Source organism: Vidua chalybeata, chromosome 3, assembly GCF_026979565.1.
Source record: "Vidua chalybeata isolate OUT-0048 chromosome 3, bVidCha1 merged haplotype, whole genome shotgun sequence".
Lineage (NCBI taxonomy): Eukaryota > Metazoa > Chordata > Aves > Passeriformes > Viduidae > Vidua > Vidua chalybeata.
Window position 1 is genome coordinate 63,449,708 of NC_071532.1, and position 14,508 is coordinate 63,464,215.

Below are 14,508 nucleotides of genomic sequence, written 5' to 3' on the forward strand. Positions count from 1 at the left end.
GTCTAGCTGACAAACCATGGATCACCACAGAACTATTAATTTTTCCTATATGTCCTTTTACTTCCCTCTCTTTTGTATATCGCCTGGGTTTTTGAAATGTCCACTCTGAAATAAGAAGCTATCTTCTTCTCACCAGCCCTTGTAATCATGTGTCATTCTTAGTCAACCACTAATCAGGGCTGTAATGTGTAACAGAGTTCATGCTTTAGGTAGTCATTATCTCAAAATATTAATCATTATTCTCGTTTTGATATATTTTTGAGAAGACTGAGAACTCATTGCCAAATTCCCATCTTAAGAAGACAGCTCATGCACCACGCACACAGCAGGGTTATATTATGTGATATATAGGGTGCCTTTAAAAGAGCACGGACATCTTGCCTTCTTTCCTTCCCCAGACAGGAAAACTACAGTACCTATTTTTTGGACAGATGTTTTCCCACAAGCAATTATATAAAGAACTTCCACATCTAATAACATGGTACAGAATAGAAAGCAAATCCCTGGAAGCATAAAAAATAACTACATTCTTAGTTGAAAACAAGCTTCTCCATCTTGTGTATTATTTTTTAGCTGGTCTGGAGACACTCATGATGATGGTGTACAGTTCAATTATTCCCTCTTTGCTATGAGAACCTTTGGGATAATGCTATTGCCATCTATTTTTCATTGACCCAGTATCTCGTGGCTTCAGTTTTTGGCTCCATGATATCACCTGTATCTTCCAGGGAAAAAAACCCACACACGTTTATTGCTCTTTACAATTTCAGAAAAAAAAATTATATCTATAAAAGAGTCTCAAATCCATATAAATGCAATGTGCAGCCTGGGATTTGACTGCAGCCTGGGATTTGATTAATAACACAAAAAGGTGACTTTCTTGACATGATGGCAGTGTACCCCATAAATAAAACAAGGCTACATTATCATATGCATTATAGTCTGAAAAAATAGCTTATTAGACACTAGTAGCAGAAATGAAATACAAGACTTCAGAAATTTCATTCTAGTGCAGGTGGCAGAATTATTTAACCACCCATGAGTCATGTTAATCCTAGGTTCCTTAAATTCATACTGAGGGAATATACCTTTCCAGCTTTAACACAGAAAAGAAAATTGGTCTAAAGGAAATATATTATAGTTGGCTACAGGGTGTGGGGATAGGTAAACAATTTGCCCACTGCTCAAGTGCAGTGCAAACTGTGAGACAATTTCACACGACAAACTTATGTTTTACATGTTTATTTTGAATAATTTCATCTGTTATTTCTTTTAAAATGTTGAATAATTTGACCCCCCTTTCAGGAAAACTTCATTTCCATTTAAGTCCTACAAATACTCAATTCTTTTTCCTCAACATTTAATTTGTCTCTGCACTCAGTGCAGGATGATTTTCTTGTCTTCTAGCTTGTTACTAAATTCCTCATATTTTGTATGAGATACTTGATACCAAGAATTCTGTGGCAAGTTTCTGCTGCAAGAACAAGAGGTTAAGGAATTTATGTAACCTTAAATTCTTTTAAATGGATCCCCACATCTGTGTGGAAACAAAACCTATCAGAAGTGCTTTTCAAACATTGCCTAAGCCAGGGAAGCATACTTTAATGCTAAGTATAAAATAGCTAACACCAGCATAAGTCTAGAGGGTACCAACCACTTGAAATTAGCCCTTCAGAATTTAGCTCACAAGGTAACTTTCCACACAGTAAATTAGCCTGCAAGTTTATCTTACAAAAATACAGAGAAGGATGGTTTTCTGGAAGAGTCAGGTGCCTCCATATTTGCGACATGGATGTTCTGCTAATTTATGTTGCCCATAGGACATATGGAAGTCAAAGTTCAGACAGATACAACAACTTTTCAGGATATCTTTGACAGGAAAATTACTTTTGTAAGAAGTATCTATGCACATTACCAGGTGGGCAAAAGTAAAATAGTCAACAGTTTTTGATAACTATAAAGTCTACAGAAAAGTACATCAACTTCACTGCAGTGAAAAAGACACCAGGGAATTGATGTCAGCCCTGGCTTCCCCTTTCATCCTAACTCAGAATCTTATATTGTTGTATAAAGATCCTTGTGTTGAAAGCTGAACTAAAAATGAAGAGTCAAAGGAATAACAAATGACATCTATCTAGTTAGTTTAAAGTACTGGACTTCTTCAGGTACAAAGGAGTAATTTATGATGCAGGTCAGTATCCAAATTGCACTGTTGGCAGGGAGAAGATAGAGTTGGATGAAATCCTGGCTGCTTCACAATCAAAGCAGAATTACAGCAGGGACTAAAATAAACCTTCCCACAGAGGTTTCAGGATTCCAGCGCTGCAAATGTAATCAGCCCAAAACAGTACTTAGTTTTAATTTCTTAATTTAAATATCTTCAACATTGAAATGGAGATTTTTTTTGTTTGTTTTTTTCTTTAAAGTGAAAAACCTTTTTAAGTTTGTGGTACTTAGTGGTCTTTAGCAAAACAGTTAATATGTTTTTCATATAACCTGTATTTCTGTGGAAAATTCTTCTGGTCAACAGCACTTGTTAAGATATCTTCAAATTTTAAGTCTTTTGGGTCCTCATCTACTATTAATAAAAAGACAATTACATAGCTCTACATCTAAGATCTTATAAAAACATTTGTATCTCAGATTTGGGTCCTCCCTCTAAAAAGTAACTCCACAGGGAATCACCAATTATTAGGGTGATGTCCACAGGAGACACTAATAAGTCCATTAACATTTCATATTTTAATGAGGTATCTGCAGAGAATCATAAAACCTCTAAAAATTTGTGTAGCATAAAGAGTGGTGAAACAGGAAATAGCTATGATGAAAGGTCAGTCACAATATGAAATATGGTAAGTGTCATGGTACTTTGCAGGTCAGATGGGAGCCCAGACCTCACACCCAGTCCCTCATTAGGCTTCTGTAATTAGTGCTTGGGACATGTTGATGCCACCAAATTACAAGTGCAGCCTCAGCTAGTACCAGCAGTAGCTTTTCAGTGTTGTATGTATACACAACCTTTGTTCTAAATAGTTCTAGTCTGTGAAAAAGGGATTTTATTGCTGACAAACTTGAAGCAGCCCTTAGAAAAATTATACCATGGCTGTACAATCAAAGGACTGCTGTGGAGTGGAGGGTGTCACACAAAGATTTAAACCATTCTCATGACAGAAGTCCCAGCCCAGCACTATGCTCAGGGAGCCCAAGAAATTTTGGCATGTGTAAAAAGAAACACAGACAGCAAGTGTAGGGAGGGAATTGTACTGCTGTCTGCAATATTGTTTGTGTGGGGTTCACATGTCAAGGTTTGGGTGTCACAGAGCTGCAGGGGAGAATATTCCAGGAGAGTGGTGAATTCTGTGTTCTTCCGTATATGCACACAGGCTGAGGCTGTTTTCTGATAAAAGTGCTTTAGGCATCTCTACCATATGCTTCAGTGAAACCAAAGCTATACAGCCAAAAATGAAGCAGTTTAAGGGTTTGTAATGCAGAGATCAATTTGAATGATATAGTCAATTTTGATCTTAAGAAATTTTAAGACATGCCAAAGCACAGTAGATTAATATAAGGCAGAGCAGAAGACCTCCTGCAAAATGCTTCTCCTTGGCAAGATGGAGAAAATTCACAGCATTTCTATGATGTCCAGAAATATATAAAAGAAATTAATGCTACATTTAGTGTGAGCCTCAGCAGAGTTTGTATTAAAATGTAAAAATTCTGGGATTGACAACTTTTTTTGCAGAAAAACATTAAAAGTGACATGAATATTTCTCTCAAAGTTTATAAGTGAGGGAGAATGAATACAGGAAGGAAATTACTCCCAGTGGGAGAAAATTATTTGAATTTTACTGGGTTGAAAGGAATCAGGAGTGCTGTATGAATTAAGTATAATCTAATTCTACAGCCTGAAAGAAACACCCTAATAATAAATTTACAAGTTAAAAAGGCAGTTAGAGTTAACAAGATCAAGACCTAAGCTAGCAGTGGTAGTGAGATCTGTTTGTTTTGACCTGATCAACAAGCAAACCCAAAATAATCAGCAAAGTTTCGAGGCTGCTTTTGAAGAAATCAAAGGGAATTCTGCCATGCTACTCAGCAAGATCTCTTTTTATTTTTCTGAACACACTCCCCATGTGTAATTCAAAGATTCAACTCACCACATTCCTGAACAATATTAATATTCCTGTAACTGAGGTTTGCCGTTACATAATAGAATTGCCTTCACCACAAGCCTTTTGCATACTGCTCACCAAATTTCTAACCTGTAACCTTGCAATTGCTTTGGTAGAGAACAATGAGTTTACCCTGCATGCTACCCCAGTTGTGTGAAAGGAAGAACTGGCATGGGGAGCGTAATCCTGGATTGAAGTTTTGCAATGGTATACTTCAAATAGGGATTTAAACAAACAAGGCTGTGTAGCCACATAAAACTTAACACCACCCCTAAAGCTGAACAGACTTATTTTCCTACTATTAGTTACATATACAGAAGGAATTCATTACAGAAAAAAGAGAGTCAGGAAGAGATTGTGTCTTCTGGTGTTCAATACCAGCTATAATTGCAGACATTCTAGGAGGAGAAGGGAATATTACATTAATTCTGAAGGGGCAGTAAGAATGCATGAAAAAGCAGAGCATCTTGGAAATTTACAAGAAAGACCAACTAGAATTTGTCTGTCTGAAGACCAGTTTCAAGTCTGTTGAACCCAGCTGCTTCTTTCTCAGCATGTCCTTGAAATTTCTTTTTTTTTTTAACTGTTCACAAGAGAAAACAAGCATTGTTAGCTGAAACTCACTCCTGTCCTCAAGTATTAGACAGTGTACAATAACTATGGCTGCAGACGCTACACATAACCGTATTTATTTTTTAGGTGCTATTCAGCTAACACTTTTTCCTATTGGAAATCCAAGCCTGTTTAGAAACTGTTTACTGTTTATCAACCCTCTTTCTCACTGGCCACTTGGTGTCCTCTACATTTGGTTCTGGTAAAAACCTTCATCTCAAGACATTTGATCTTTAAGAGATGTCTGGAGAGACATGTATTACTTTCACATAGACAAAATTCCCAAAAGCCTTTACATCAGAAAATATACAAGATGATGTTCTGGGTATATGAAAAATGAGCCTTGGGAGACATCATGATTATCTGATGTTTAAACATTGTTTGAAGACTTTTGCTGAAGAGCAATGCAGAAATGATTCTGTAGGAAGCAGTGCAAAAAAACACCTTTTGCTGAAACTACCAAGAGCAGGTACAGGGTAGGAGAAGGCAGAAGAATTTCCACTCAGTAGACATTTCTGTTCAGCCTTTTCTCCCACAGTTGTAAAAGGGGACCAGAATCAAATGTAAATGTAAAAGTGTTAGGCTGGGAGCCACGTGGTACAGTAGAAAAGATAGACTAGCAGTGGTGAACAACTGTCTTTTAAAAAAAAAATAAAAGGTTTTAAAAGCTTTAAAAAAAATAAAAACAGCAGTTGTGGTTCAAACACATGACTTTTCCACTGATTGACAGTAACTCATGGGAAGAATATAATAGATGAGAATGAAGGAATTATGTGCTACTACTCATCTCTTTGCCCATTTATATGCACTCAAGAGAAGAGAAGCACAAAACCTCAAAATTCTAACCCTTTAAAAAATTGTACTTCTATAAAGAAGTATTTCCCACATAGGTATTGCTTCTCTCTTCTCCCAGTGTCATGTCTGATTCCCTTTTTTGCAACTGGGTTTTCAGTTCAGGCTCATCAGGCATGGATGTACAAGTATTGCCTGCTAAAGGCATCTAGAAGCATGAGGGCTGTCCCAGAATTCAGGAATTTCATTTGATCAATAGCTTTTGTTACTGGAGGATCCACCCTGACCCCTGTCTGAGTCAGATGTGTTTGGTGGCTGACAATGTCCTGAGGAAAGATGTGATAATCTGAAAAACAGCAAGAGCTAAAAAATTTGACAGGGGGAAAGACAGTACTTACCAGCAAAAGCAATGGTTATTATTAAAATAAAATGTCTCTTGCATGAATCACATTAGAGAAGATTGCTGCTACACTTACTAATGTACCTATGCTCACAAACATGGAGATCCATCTGCAGACAAATGCCATTTTTATCCCTTAAAAATCTAATTTCATATTAATTGCAGCTTTATTTTGTAAAGGAAAGTTGACAGATGTACTTTGCTGATAACTTCATTAAAGCACACCCAAGCAGAATAATTAACAGCTTCTCTGGTCTCCCACAACTGTACTGACAATCATGGTTGATAAAAGATCTGTTCCCATCAAAGAGATAAGAGACTTTTCCTTTGGGAGGATTCCATTAATGCCCAGCAACTGTTGATTGTACTGTGAGGAATGATGTACTTGAACAGTGTAAATGCACATCTGCTGTGGAAATCTTCTGATATTGTTAAAGAAAAAAAGTTGTTTATAATAGTAAATATTCAATAAAACACTAAAAAGATGTTGTGCTTTCTCCATTTGCTTCAAATAAGGTTTTCAAGCAAACAGTAAACTGTCTACTACTCTTGCCTCCTCTAGCTACACAGAAACATAGGTAAAATTTGGTTATAATTCACATCTGCAGAAAGTAGAATAAAAACCACTTTTGTATATCAAAGCAAGTTAACTGTCTGCAGCCCACAACCTGGTTCCCACCAATTATTAATAAAAAATAAAATTAAATACTACTGTAATTCACAAGAATTAAAATGTCTGGTATTAAATCTATTTTATTGGTAGCTGAAGTATTTTCATCTGAAGCTTTTCAAATCTACCTGATTATAGAAAGTACTTTGAAATTTTAGCCATTTAACATTTCTGCTACTAGACATCTCTTTGAACAAGAAGGCAGGAGGTTGCTTATTAGAGAACTCTGTCCATAGGTGCCGTATTGGAGGAAAAAAAAAAAAAAACAACAAAAAGGACTTTGTCTTCTCAAAGCAAACAAACAGTATAAACTTTGTCAAGATAACCTTGAGAATATAAAGAAATTCAAGCCTCTTCTCAAAAACAGAGTTTTAGTTCATCAGTTTTCAAAGACATACCTGTATTTATATCAGATGAATCAGGACAGTAACTTTGCACACATCAGCTTATCTTTCAAACCTGACCATATAACTCAGAGGGTTTTTTGTCGCCAGCATATTCGGAGGAGCATGGGAGTGCTGGTGAGCAGTGACAGCTGTACAACAAATACTCCTCGAGATTTTGGAGCCATGGCACAGGCTGTACAGGAAATCCATTCTACATCCTCACACAGGGCCACAGGGGAGTAGCTTCCTCAGCCTCTGTGCTGCTCCTATGCCTGCCTCCCCAGCCCCCAGAGAAATGGGGCAGCCAAGCTACTGCTGTGGCGGGCACACAGGAGACCAGATAATCCTCCTTGCCAACAGGGTGTGGAAACTGAGGCCATGTCAAGACAGGGCCAACAAGAGTTGAATCTGTCAAACCAACCTCTCTGTCACAAACACCTGGAGAAACCCTGTCAGGCTCCTGGACTTCCTCAGTCTTGAGAAAATCTTCTTGTCTGCTTACTCTTGTCCTGTGCTGGGGAGCTGGTCATGCTCTGACCAGAGTCCAGAGCCAGCCCTCTCCTGCCAACCAAAGTCTCTGCAAGGCCCGTGAGGCACAGGCACCTTGGCAAAGAGAAAGACTCAGCTTCCAGAAATTACTGTGAAATCACAGAGCCAAGAGATTTATGTTGAGAACTGGAAATTACATTTAAATCAGTGTCTAAAATATGAAAAAGGAGTAATTTTTGGAGAACAAAGATAATTTTCTTTGTCTAATTTATCCAGGGAACACCAGTGTGAGTCAGTGACGGTGTTAAACAACTGTGAAACCCAGTATTTTATCCTGCTATTGCAATACAAAGGACACGCCATTGCCACAAAAGATAATAGCATTTAAATAGCACAGTAAGTGCCATTATAAAATACTCTGAGTAAGTACAAGGTCATGTCAGTCCCTCAGAGAATACTTTCTTCATGTACATTCCATGCTTCAGGAGAGTTTTAAATGTTTCAGATAAATCTACTTCCAGCTCATTCTCTAACTATTCCTGACATACTCTGATAATAGCTGTGATGGGTTTGCATTTGAAGACTTAACAGCCCACCTTCTTTACTTACTGAAACTTGTGCTGAATTTGTAACAAGCCTAAATATCTTACACCAGTTTCCTCTGCAACTGATGAATGTCTCAAACATGTGATGACCAAACAGGGCAGAAGGAGAGGGTGGGTAAAAAATAGACATTGCCTTTTGTTGCAAAGGTGTTGTGTAAAAGCAGAGGAATGCAAAGCAACAGTATTGTGTACTTCCCCCCTTCCTTTGCCAGACTACCACCAGTTGATCTCACAGTCATTCTACCAGCAGTAAACATAAGCATTTAAACATAAATCATAACTGCATGATTGGTTGGATGAACTGCATGAAGGTTGGATAGGCCATTCCAAGGCTCCATATCCCAAGCCAGAAGGAGCAGATTTCTTCCTTTGAGAGCATGGTCTCAATTTCATCCTGTAGAAGCAATTCATCTAACTTTACATCCAAACATTAAGAAATGCTTCCTGCTATTACAGACAAACTACATGCATGTCAGTGATCTGCTGGAAGCATGTCTAGCCTTTAACCAAAGAATTCTGTCTTCTCTTTAAGTGCAGAAGTCTAACAATAAGATATTATATGCACTCTGTTGTTTAAAGAGACAAGAACACATGCTCTGCTAATTGAACTTTTTTGTCCAATTCTGAAGCATCCAAGAATATCAAAAAAGCCATTTTTAATTATGACACACTTCAACGCATCTTTTGAATTTAGCATTTTATAATGCTTCTGGAGGATTCAGTGCTGCTATTGACCTTACATCTCAGCTGGCTTTGCCAAAGCAGCTTTTTGGTGTCTTCATCTGTGCCTGCTAAAGGAGATTGACACCATCACTGAAGCTACAACAAGCTTTAATTCAGAACACAATAAATGGTTCAATAAATGTATAGTCTGTTGAAAGCAAACATGCATGAAAGAGGTGATTTTTTTTATTCTGCTTTATAATTGAGATAAAGGCTATTAAATATTGTGCCCCTGCCCCTTTTTTTGGCAAAACAATATTTTAAACCAAACCACTACACATACACGTGAACTTTTTCCTGTGTTTTCATTTCATCTACTCTCTGCTGATCCCCACTGTAGCATGCTACAGAAATAAAGTGCTATAAAATGTATTATTTTTGCATAGCAAGAAATAAGGAAAAACCTTTTGTTGGAGGATGCTTTTATGGGGTAGCGAGAGAAAACCGAGTTCTCATTTGGCATCACTATAATGAGATATATGCCCATTAACTTAATTAGTCCAAAAACGCCATGTCAAATTCATAGTTCCATTTAAATATATTTTAAAACTTAAACAAAATGTGAAAACAAATGCAGTATGTTTAAGACAAGAGTCTGGACATCTAAAGGTTCATATCATAAAAGAGGTTCAGAAAATTGTAGCTTTAATCATAAAAATATTTACAATGGTAAACCTGCAACGTGACAATGTCATGAAAAAATTCTGACTAATATGCATAGTAAATTATGCAGAAATAATCTGAATTTCTAATAAAGTGCATGGTTGGAAAATTTCTAGCTTTAACATAAAATATTCATGCACAGCAGAAGTTCTTTAACACCATACACCAAATCAGACAACAATGTGACTTGATATATAAACTAACAATATACTAAAATAGAGCAATCCAGGGGGGGACGTAGCAGCAAACAGCTTCAAAATTAATATTTTTCCTTCTCTTATGATTATTGTCATTCCTCATTTCATTGCTTTATACCCACAGAACAAATTTTGAGGTTTCAATTTTTACTAGTTTTCCAGTCTCTTGTGATTTCCATTTTATTTATTTTCTAAGGTGTGAACACATGACTGCAAAAAATATTTTTTTTCTTGCTAGAAGGTCATAAAAGAGCCAGAGTTTTTATTTGACTTTGAGCTAACCAATTAAGCAGTGGCATGTGTTTAAAATCAAGATCTTGGACATGTAGAGATGATACAATAGTTTGACAATTATAAAAAGCATTCTTGTGAGAGTAACCATATTCACCTGAAGGGTCAGGGAGAGGAGAAAAAGGTTTTTACTACTGTTACTGTTCAAAATTGCACTGGTTTTGCATTCCATCACGACTACATTAACAAAAGAGAATAAAATAATAAAAATCGAAACATCTGCCTGTAACCTTGATTTATGAAGCTGTACTTGAAAAACAGCTTCCTGATATACTGTTTCCGCTGCATACCTCGCTACGTATTTCAGACAGATAATAAGAGTCATTACGTCCAAAAAGGGTGAAACAACATTATATTCTGATGAAAGAAACAGCATTGCTTGGATACACTGTATGATTTGGACAGAAAAAGCCACTTTTCAGAGTGTCATAAGGAGAAGAAAGTCAAGAGATAAATGTTCCCAGCCTCCGCTGGAATATTTTGTAGGAACACCAAGAATAACACCAAGAACAGGCAAAGTAGTTAGCAAGGCTCTCAACAGAGTAAGAAATGTGAAAAAAAAAAAAAAAAAAACAAAAAACCATTTCAAGTTTGGAAGCTGACACTGTTCTATTTAGAGGATTAAAATTGTTTGGTTTAGATGTGCACATGTTAAGTGTTATGAGTACAGAAGAAAAACAAGAAAGCTGACCCTTGAAAAGCAAGCTCACTTTCTTTTCAGCAGCAAAGGTAGATTTCTCTACTTGAGAAGTAAAGATGACTGATCCTTTGAGTTTGGTGTGTGTGGTTTTTGTTTATGGTTTTGAGCTTTTTCAAGTCCGCTTGGAAACAGTATTGTTCCACTCAGAAAAGCAGGATTTAAGGTGAAATTAGTGAGCATGTCAAAATGGCTGAATTGAGGAACTATGAAAGGCTTTTGAAGCCTTAAAATATTCACAGTCACACTGAAATTTCCCTGTCACGTGCGCATATGTTGCTGGAAAAAAATCACTTGCCACTAGATGCCCAACAACAGCGTTTTGGCATGTGTTTCTCCGTGGAATAAGCACTCTCCAACAGCCAGTCAGACTTTGGTTCCTGCCCTGTCCTTGAGCCATATCTTTTCTAACACCTAGTCCAAGGACAAAATTGTTATCTCAATATTTAATAGTTATGGGCCTGGTTGATCCAAGACTAGAAGCTGTAATAACATCCATGACAAGAATAAGGCTTAATAATATCATGCATAAAAGATATATTCTTCATTTCCCAGATTTTTAATACACCAAAAACCTTAGAATCAATAGATTTCATAGATTTATGTGTCAGTTCTGATTTGCTAAACCCAAGACAGAAGGAATGCAACCATTTACTAAAACACAACCAGAATTTTTCCTGAAATTAAACTGCAGAACACTTTGAAGTCTAGTCTGCTGGAGGGAACAGTATTAGTGCTACCCTGTGCTTTACCCAAACCCAACAACATCATTCAGAGCTCCTAAATAATTAAAATACAGGAAATGTAGCTACTTTCATAGCCTCTGAAGATCACTGGATGTCTCAAGAGAAAATATTTTATTCTGAGTGTTTTGAGTCAGATTTCTTGATCAGAGAGATTGGGATATAAAAGCTCAAGTGAACTCTCAAACATTTTGATTTTCACATGTCAGTTTTCCTGGAAACACACAAACACCATCCTCTGCTTCATCAACAGCACGACAAAACTCAGACTGGTCCAATGGTTTGAACCTGAATTGCCCCTTCCATATAATTATCACTTGTCAGGAGGTCTGAAGAAAAACCACAGTAACAGCTGCAAAACTCTTGAAAATTTTCTGTTTTCTTTTTTTTTTTTTTAATAGAAATGCCCAACTGAACAATATGGTAAGCCACTGAAACTTATTTGTTTTTAATAATCATTAATTTCACTTTAGCTGATGCAAGAATCCTACTTCATTAGTGCACACTGGCTATTATGGGGCTGTGACTTGCTAATAACTGAATGTCTCATTCTAGCTCACACTAATAGGACAAGGTACATGCCCAATAAAAAATAACCTATTCCATTGTTCAAACTTGAGGTTGCCACATGTGGCACAACTCTAAAACGGTGCTTGCCAAACTAACACGTGTGCTACAGAGAAAAAAAGAAGGGAAAAGATGAAAAATACTTTAGGGAGGATTATTTTCTTTAAAAGTGATGGAAAACAGTTTTTATGATGAGCCAACTTGAATGCCACCCTGTGAACTGCATACTTTGAATTACACAATTCAGCATTACACAAAAGGTGACCTTTTCAGTATGCTTTATGCAACCTTCAGTATTCTTTATGCGAATTCCCTGGATGTTCAGACCCTTTCCCCCAAAGGTTAGTCTGGTTATAATCAGGAAGGAAAAAAGACAGCAAGCTATTCTACTATTCTACAAAATTTAAGTGTTCAGATCTATTCAGTGTCTTTTTAGTTATTCCCTAAGTTTCATAACAAGGCCTGTTTCCAAGAAGGGTCAAATGCTCTGTTTTATTGGAAAAAGCTATGCTTAGAAGAATTCATATCAGATTGAGATGCACTTAATTATGTGCTTTCGAGAGCAGGAACTTCAGTTTGCAACAGGTTAGGCAACCTACTTCTGGGCACAGTCTGCCACAAGCTTCTGGATAAAATACTTGAGAAGTTCTGTAACCAACAGAATTAAAAATCCATACTGTGCATGGCTGTGTCTCATGGTATGATAACGAGACATCTAACAAGGTACAAGTCTTCAACTCCTTTGGAGGCAACTGAGGAATTCTGTGATACCTGAGAGCTAGGCACGCATTTCTTGTGTGTTTACTCACACCAAAAACTAGGCCTGATTTTTGTTTTTTTCCTTTTTATTGAAGCTCACTCATGATTCATTTTGATTCTCTGCAAGTTCTAGTTTCTTTCATCAGGATTTTTATATATATATGCTCAATGGTTGATCTTTCAGCTGTATATAATTTTAAAATTACACAAATTGACTTTTACTAGACCCTTTAGAGCCTCACATTTCCAAAACATGTGCAATCCATAACACAATCTGGAGAAGGCACATCAAAGTATTATAAACCTTTTAGTTCTGGGTATATTATATACTTCTCCTGTCCTTCTAGGTTTCCTCCCATCCCCAGTGAAATATGTATTATTATCACAGATGTATATCAACAAACAGAACACATCTATCAATTTAGCACTTGAAAAATTCATAGCTACCTTTCCCAGCCTACAGATCCAGGTCTTTTCCAAACAATTGAACTGAACTTCTGAATAAATAGAAAAAGAACCCAAGAGGGGCTCATTTAATCATTTTTTTCCCAAAAGTGATCTTTATTTTCCTTAATTTCTCTGTTTTCACAGTTGTGCTTTTAAGTGAAGAGTACTTTGAATCTCTAAGATATTTCATTTGCCATATGCTAAACACCCTCCCAATCAATTTCCTTTTGGACTTTGGTTGCTACAATTCCTGCTTAACATTCCTTATTTACTTAAGCATTATAGATAACTATCATTAATTCAGTCTCATTTTTGCCTAATTTGTTTTTTTCTCAGAGCATAACAGACAAAACATTACAAATTACATTCATTAGATCTGAAGCTGCAGACGAGGCACATGGTGTGACTCTTGGGGACAGCCAGTGCAGGGCTAAGAGTTGGGCACAATGATCCTTCTGGGTCCCTTCAAACTCAAGATATTCTTCAATTCTGTGAACTTGTAGTCTGTCTACAGTTTTCCTTTTCCCAGTTTCTTCTACTTAGTAGTGCCTGGACATAGCTTATGGCACAAAATTCAATGTACAACTTTCCCTCAAAACATGATTCAGCTAAAATGATTGTTCACTCACAAAAATACAAGAACTGCCACTCATTCATATATTAAAAAAGAGATGAAGACCTCATTTTCCGACCCTCATATTCCCATACTTTTTCTCTCTCCCTGCTCCACCTCATCCCAGAACTAGAAATGCATAAAAAAATTGCATCTTCACCGGACACCCAAGAAACCAAATAACAAATTTCACAAGAGTAATGCACATTTTAAAAACCTGCAGCAAAGCAGTACCACGAGTTGATCTCTTAAAATAAGACAAGCAACTGCTTTAATACATACCCACACACACACACTTTGCTGTAGTACATCTCTGCATCCCCCTCACTAACAGTGGTGCTCTAGAGAGAGCTCTCAGATGTCTCCTCTTCTTTTACCTCCTGTCTTTAAGGGCTATTTACAGGGAGAGCACTTATGAATGATATTAATTACATCATTGCCTTGAGGTCAATCAACATTTAATAGCCCCACCTGACAATCTAGTCACCACAGGTGAATATTATTAGTATTGCAAATATCTTGTGCTCTCCAGCTGTGACATCTCCATCTAAACAAATACTCTGTTTTCCCATGTAATTCTAAAATTCTTTTCAATATGACATGTTAACTGGTATGAAGACTGAATATAAAGATTAATGTACAAAGTAGCATCCCATCTGTCTTACCTTTAAGGCTTTAAGAG